General features: G+C 38.0%; 1 non-coding gene across 1 annotated transcript; it reads left to right on the top strand.

Moving 5' to 3' along the window:
- The first annotated feature begins 7,568 nt into the window (after nucleotides 1–7,568).
- On the top strand, nucleotides 7,569–7,641 carry trnar-ccg. The gene has a single exon. It is a non-coding gene; the product is annotated as a tRNA-Arg (tRNA).
- Nucleotides 7,642–7,915: the final 274 nt, after the last annotated feature.

The following is a 7,915-nucleotide window of genomic DNA, read 5'->3' as shown; positions in this document are numbered from 1 at the left end:
CACCAGGTTGCCATTTTCTGGAATCACAATTCCTCAAAGGCACAAGACATTTGCGACCTCCAAGGACGACCAGTTTACCGTCATGGAGCCTTGACGTGGTGTTAGAAGCCCTTACCAAGGCACCATTTGAGCATCTCCACATTGTGGATATGAAGCTTGTTTCTATTAAAACTGCATTTCTGCTGTCAGTGCTGTCAGCTAACTGTGTCAGCGAGTTACATGCACTGTCAGTGCATCCTTCATGTACTCTCCATGAGCCCAAATCCAGCCTTTTTACCAAAGGGCATATCCCCGTTCGACATGAAGCAGCCAGTCGAGTTGATGGCGTTCCATCCTCCTCCTTTTTCTTCCCCAGAGGAAGAACAGTTACACATGCTCTGCCCTGTGCGGGCATTGAGGTGTTATATTGACCGTACAACGACTGTGAGGTAAACAGAACAATTGTTCATATGCCATGGTTCTAAAACCTTGGGTTGTCTAAGCAACGCCTTTCCCATCGGATAGTGGATGCTATTAAATTAGCTTATGAATCTACAGGCCTTCCACCACCAGGGCAGTTGAAGGCGCATTCCACTAGGGGTATGGCGACATCCTGGGCCCTCTTTAAGAGAGTGCCGGTGTCTGACATTTGCGCAGCAGCCAGTTGGGCTACACCGCATACTTTTATGAGGTTTTACCAGTTGAATGTACTGGATTCCTTTGCTCCACTATTTGGAGCTTCGGTACTATACTCCATGGCACCCTAGGATGCCAGTATGGTGTTTACCATTCCACTTAGGACAGGTGTCATTGCAAGCATAGACGCTGAGGCGCAGCTCCACAGATGCCTAGATGTATTACCTACGCAATTGCGTTATGACGTAAGTCTGTCCTACTGCCGAGAATCCTCCCTTGCGACGGCTTGGGTACACTGTTCCCATACCTTGATGGTTATTTTCGAATTGAAAGGGAACGATAGGTTGCGGATGCAACCCCGGTTCCCTGAAAGAGAAAATAACCATCAACCCACGAGGTCGCTCCGGAAGTCTTCATGGCCTGAAGAGCAAAAGAGGAAGAGAGTCTCCGCGCGCTGCGTATAGTAAGCTCCCAGGGGGGCGGGCTTACACGTCAGCTCGCACAGAGGCCTATCGGCAGCTTTGCTATAAAGCTCAGCCAATCCCTACTGCCTGACGGCAATGTCCCATACATTGATGGTTATTTTCTCTTTCAGGGAACCGTTATGGAAAGAAACGATCATTTGCATTTCCAATGTGTTGATTTAACTCACAGGTATCGGTTACTGGTGTAGATCGTGTTCTGTGTCCTGATGACAAAGAGTCTTTTATCAGAAAATAGGCACTGGACGAAAATCAAGATCCTGCTTTTAGTTCAGTTTTGATGTGAATGGTGTAAAACGTTTTTGCATCTAAACTAGTATTAGATATATACTATATATATATATATATATAGAATATATATATATAATATATATATTATATATATTACCTACAGATATATTGATTTTTTGGGGGTTTGTATCATTTGATTTACACAACATGCCTACCACTTTGAAGATGCAAAATATTTTTTTATTGTGAAACAAACAAGAAATAAGACAAAAAAACAGAAAACTTGAGCGTGCATAAGTATTCACCCCCCCAAAGTCAATACTTTGTAGAGCCACCTTTTGCAGCAATTACAGCTGCAAGTCTCTTGGGGTATGTATCTATAAGCTTGGCACATCTAGCCACTGGGATTTTTGCCCATCCTTCAAGGCAAAACTGCTCCAGCTCCTTCAAGTTGGATGGGTTCCGCTGGTGTACCTCAATCTCTAAGTCATACCACAGATTCTCAATTGGATAGAGGTCTGGGCTGTGACTAGGCTATTCCAAGACATTTAAATGTTTCCCCTTAAACCACTCGAGTGTTGCTTTAGCAGTATGCTTAGGGTCATTGTCCTGCTGGAAGGTGAACCTCCTTCCCAGTCTCAAATGTCTGAAACAGGTTTCCCTCAAGAATTTCCCTGTATTTAGGGCCATCCATCATTCCTTCAATTCTGACCAGTTTCCCACTCCCTGCCGGTGAAAAACATTCTCACAGCATGATGCTGCCACCACCATGCTTCACTGTGGGGATGGTGTTCTCGGGGTGATGAGAGGTGTTGGGTTTGTGCCAGACATAACGTTTTCTTTGATGGCCAAAAAGCTCAATTTTAGTCTCATCTGACCAGAGTACCTTCTTCCATGTGTTTGGGGAGTCTCCCACATGCCTTTTGGCGAACACAAAACGTGTTTGCTTATTTTTTTCTTTAAGCAATGGCTTTTTTTCTGGCCACTCTTCCCTGAAGCCCAGCTCTGTGGAGTGTATGGCTTAAAGTGGTCCTATGGACAGATACTCCAATCTCTGCTGTGGAGCTTTGCAGCTCCTTCAGGGTTATCTTTGGTCTCTTTGTTGCCTCTCTGATTAATGCCCTCCTTGCCTGGTCCATGAGTTTTGGTGGGCGGCCCTCTCTTGCCAGGTTTGTTGTGGTGCCATATTCTTTCCATTTTTTAATAATGGCTTTAATGGCGCTCCGTGGGATGCTCAAAGTTTCAGATATTTTTTTATAACCCAAACCTGATCTGTACATCTCCACAACTTTGTCAGTTATTTATTTTTTAGAATTTTTTTGAAACAAGTTTTTTTTTTCATTTTACTTCACCAATTTGGACTATTTTGTATATGTCCATTACACGAAATCCAACTAAAAATTTTAATTCCAGGTTATAAGGCAACAAAATAGGAAAAATGCCAAGGGGGGGCAATACTTTCGCAAGCCACTGTATGTATGTATGTATGTATATATATATATATATATATATATATATATATATATATATATATATATATATATATATATATATATATATATATATATAGATAGATAGATAGATAGATAGATAGATAGATAGATAGATCCGATTGTGGAGCTGCATTTGTGCTATACAAAAATGTGAGAAACATCGTGTGTGTGTGTCCATCTGTCTGCGGTTATTGTTCTTATACAGTTCTATGGTTATGCACAATACAGCGCTGTGAACACTGTTTATATTTTCTTCACTCTTAAGGATAGTTCTTACATTAGTACAGGGTGGTCCGTCAGTCCTGTTGACTCACTCATATGTGTTCGCGGGTTGCTGTGAGCACCCTATGAGATATGCGAATACAAATAAACCCTGTATAAAGCTAATCTGATACAAATCATATGCAAAGTTTGAAATGTACGCATTTTTTCAGTACCAAACAATAACAATGAGAAAGTGTCTTCGAATTCAATTAGATAACTTCTCTGAACACTTTATGTCAGCGTTTTTCTTTGCTGGTCATAGGTGGGGATTTTTTAAAATGTATTTATTTCAAGGTATGCGATTAATAATGACAACTAAATGGTATTCCTTTCTGAATGTACAATACATCTATTCATCTGCAATCGGCAACAGGATGGGGGAAAAACAGCTAATTTATTTACGTATTTATATATTAATACCATTTTGTCTGGAGCGGGAGAGCGGAGCGGAATGAAAGAAAGAGCGGAGCAGAGTGGATGATATTATTATGAGCGGTGAGCAGAATTGTCACCGCTTCGCTCCGCTCACATTCTCTGAATACAACACAGATACTCGCCGTTAAAACATATTGTCTTTAACATAGGATTTGCATATCACAGGAGAGTAGAAGTGAGTAAACTATGTATCCCTTATATGACAAGTGGGTAAACGATATATTGCCCAAATTCAAGGTGGGTAAACACCGTTTACCTGCATATACCCTTGACTACACCACTGAGTCAAACTCCAGAGAAAAGTTTAAAGTACCTGGTATTGCCAGGCAGTCTCCCATCCTTTACCAACCAGGCCTGAAAATTATTATTTTATTTCTTAGCAGACACCCTTATCCAGGCCAATTTATAACTGTGACTTTTTTTTTTACATTACTCATTCATACAGTTGTTTTTTTCACTAGACTAATTTAGGTAAAGCAGCAGTGTGTGGATGAAACTCACAGCCTTCCAGTCTAGAGCACAGAGCTCTAACCACTACTGCACATATGCTACAAGTGAAGAAGCACTAATGTCTCGATATATAACAATGGTGTAGTTGGGTTTTAGTGTAGTTGTAATATGCCCGAGGTAGACCAGTTTCTGCCTTATGATTGTTCCATCCAGAGGTATCGGATTCCCTACTTGCTGAAGAATTTCTACGTTGGATCTCCTTTTGGTCTGCGGGACTGTGAGCATTCTCCTCCAGCACCACATTTCGAATGCCTGAATTTTCCTTCTTAGAGTCTTGGTTGTCGTCCAACTCTCGCTCGCGTAGGTTGCATACAAAAATACATTTATAATATAAACATTGATTTCTACATTTATTTATTTAAAAATATTTATTTCTACATATATTTATTCCTCTACACATTTTTTAAATTATTTATTTATTTCTACCTAATACATTATTCCTTTATTTTCTATCTGTTTCTATTTTCGAGGATCTACAATTTATCAGAGGTCAGAGATTTAGACAAGGGAGCTACATGCCACTCTTGTGTACAATTCAATTCTATGGTATCTACCAAACAGAAAACTGGATATGTTCAAAAAGGAAATACAGCATTTCTAGAATAGAGCAACACTTACAGGTTTTCAGCAAAAGCTGGTCAGGCATGGATGTAAGCTTTAAAAATGAACGCATTTCAACAACTGCGCAGTGGGCAAAAGCTGTTTAAGGACGTTGTTGCAAGTTCAAACCACGGTAATTTTTTTCTGCGATATGTGCTGTTTTAAAACATAAGTAAGTTGTTTAATATAAATGTTGTGGATATCAAACTGCTTGCGATCTCTGGTTTATTATGACGTTGACCAACATGTGGAATCACAATTGGTAGATGTCCAGTTATTTAGCTTTTCTGATTGAATAGTCGCTACACTCTTAAAAAAAGCAAACGGAAGAGGAAGGAGAATAACAGTTTTCCCTTAGTTTGACGACTTATATCTCATTGTGTATAAGAGGTATTTATGTTTTTTTTTCACATTTGATGTAAGAAAGTTTCAGACTTTTGGTACTGGTACAGATGGTTATTCTTAGTGATTTAGTTTTGAAAACAGCAAAACTCTTGGCGCTGTATAGAGACTCTCGGTAGTTTCAAACAAATATTTCAAACTTGTACAAGGAACTACAGTTCCTCTCAAACACAAGGAAGCTGTATGGCAGTATGTTACCAAACAGTTATACAGTTGCAGTAGTAAAAACATGTAGGATGCCATCTGTAATCATTTCTTGAGCTGACCTTAAATCATCTTTGGATATTACCCAAGGGTGAGATAGAAATTAATAAACTGCTAAGGTAAATCTGATAGAACATGTTAACAGTGTTGACTGATTTGATCCTAAGATGTTGAACACAAATACTTTTTAGGAGTGTCCATGGGAAAGGCCCTCTCCTAGATTAAAGTTACCAGAGAGCATCCCATGTTTTTCAGCTTCTCTACATGCCTGGCACTCTTCCTCTTGTGTACTGCCTGTTAGGGCTTGCCCTTCATGACTGCACAAAGCTTTCTGTCTTGCACATCTGAAAAGCTATCCCTTACAGTTTCCAAGCAGCATCTTCCTGCACTTGTTTTTGCTTGAATACATGCAAAGTGCTGTGCATTACATGCATTCTTTTCTAACACTGGAATTAATATTAACTAAATTCCATGATATTGTGAATTTGTAAAAATGTATCTTTAAAACCTTCTTCTTGACACATGAATAAGATGATGTTGCATGGTGTTGATGTGGATGTATTAGGGAGGGGAAGGGTGTGTGCGTCTTGGAACTGAACAGTGATCTAAGGAACAGAAGTTAGCAAAGGTGTGAGAGTCATGAGAATTAACTGAAGTATCTGTCCTCTGTCATTATTGTTTTTTGGCATGAAGGCAACTTTTTTAATTTCCATGGTTTAATTGTTCCTTTATGTGTGTGTGTGAAGCGCTTTGGGATCCTTGTGATGAAAGCCGCTATAGAAATATGACTTCTTGTTGTTAATGTTGTTAGTGTGAACTGGGTAAAGGTTCAATGACGTAAACCCACAATTTCTCTCAGAAAATAAACTAATTCAAATATATTTAATATTAATGTATCTGAAACTTATCAATGTAATAAAAAAGCCCACAAAAGGTGTTTAACACCATCAGATTATGTAGCTCTGCCAAGCATCAAGTACTATTTTTTATTAATAGTCCCAAGACACAATTTATCAGAACAAATACAATTCTTATTAGAACAAATAAAATTCTTCACTCTGTTGTTCCCTAAATAATTGGTTGGGTTTGTAATACGCCACTAGTATCATACAGTATAGTTTTGAAAATACCACAATAATATGAACAATGAACCTTTCACCTTGGTAATTTTCTGTATACTGCATATTGAGTGATGGGCTTCAGTTGTTATTTCATAATGTTATAGAATGAATAGGTTCTGTCTTTTCTCTGTACAGCTATCTGTTTACTGTAAACAATTAAACTAGCAACAGTGTATATTTATAGTTATTCCACTTTAAAAATAAAAATAAGCTAAATGGTTCTTTAACATCACACTGCTTTCCACATAGCTGGTGTTTATCTTCAATCTTCAAAACTTCCTGAATCGGCTTTGTCAAGTACCTATAATTTATAATAATTTTAAAGGAATGCAGTATTGAAAACAGATGAAATGGGGGTACTTTAAAGACCTCACCCCTTTTCCCATAGTAAAAGCATAGCAAAGTGTAATAAAGCATGACAAAGAATAGGCAAGCATAGTAAAACCCATTCAACACCACTGAATGTTTTTTTGCGATGTCTGTGCTATGAATAGTTATTTGGGAGAAAAAAAATCTTTCTTCAGTTCCCAGTTGGCCTACTTAATTGGCCTAGCGCCACACATACTTACTATAGCTAGCAACCATGTGGTATTTTACTGAAAAAACGTGTTAATTTAGCAAATCAAAAGGTCAAACAGCATTTCAGGTAAAACTGCCTAACCTTGTTATTATGCACCCATAACATAAGTGAAAAACAATCAGACTAGCAAGCTTTAAATAAACTAAAAGTATGGTAGACTTCACTTCTATCTCACATCTATGGGATATTTATTTTTTAATGAAAATAGATGGGGTGTGGTTCTGACAACAGACTCAGGTCATTCTTCTTGGAACCTGGAGTGCTTGAGCTAGAATATTGAAGGATTGCACAGCATAATTGTTTGGTAAATATAAAAGATATTGAATGCATTACATTTTAACTCTGGCGTTTTAAAAATAACATGTACAGTACAATTGCTTTTATCCAGACTCTATGGTCATGGAAACATTTATTTTGAACAGATGCTCAGATAGAAGGGTGTTGCTAATGGTGGAAAATGTTTAGATTGGACTATTTCTACAGGAGGTTCTAGACAAAGAGAAGGAGAAGTGATAACTTTTATTGGATTAACTAAATAATAATTATTGACACGTTTTCAAGACTTTAAAGCGCTCTTCAGGTAAAACGACTTGTTTTTGTTTTTATACATGAAATCAGGTACTCAAAAAAGGGCCCAGTGGCCTAATGGATAAGGCATCAGCCTCCGGAGCTGGGGATTGTGGGTTCAAGTCCCACCTGGGTCGATTTTTTTTTTTTTTTTTTTTTTTTAAAACTGAGCTTCCTTTTTTGTAAAATAAAATAACAAACAAACACATCTGTCACAAATCAAGCGTCCTTTTCAACAATGAGATCATGTGTAAAATTTAAAAATACTTAGTGTTCCAAAGAACGGGAAAAAAATGAATAAATAAAACATGTACTGTACCTGTAAAATCCTTAGGGCTGGGAATACATTTTGTGATATTTGCTGTCAATGTTTGACATTGGATGTTTGAGTTTTAATATTTTGTAGCAAAC

Source organism: Polyodon spathula, chromosome 3 (genome assembly GCF_017654505.1).
Source record: "Polyodon spathula isolate WHYD16114869_AA chromosome 3, ASM1765450v1, whole genome shotgun sequence".
NCBI classification, from domain to species: Eukaryota; Metazoa; Chordata; class Actinopteri; order Acipenseriformes; family Polyodontidae; genus Polyodon; species Polyodon spathula.
Note: the sequence above shows the minus strand (reverse complement) of the source record. Positions and strands in the feature narration are given on the sequence as shown.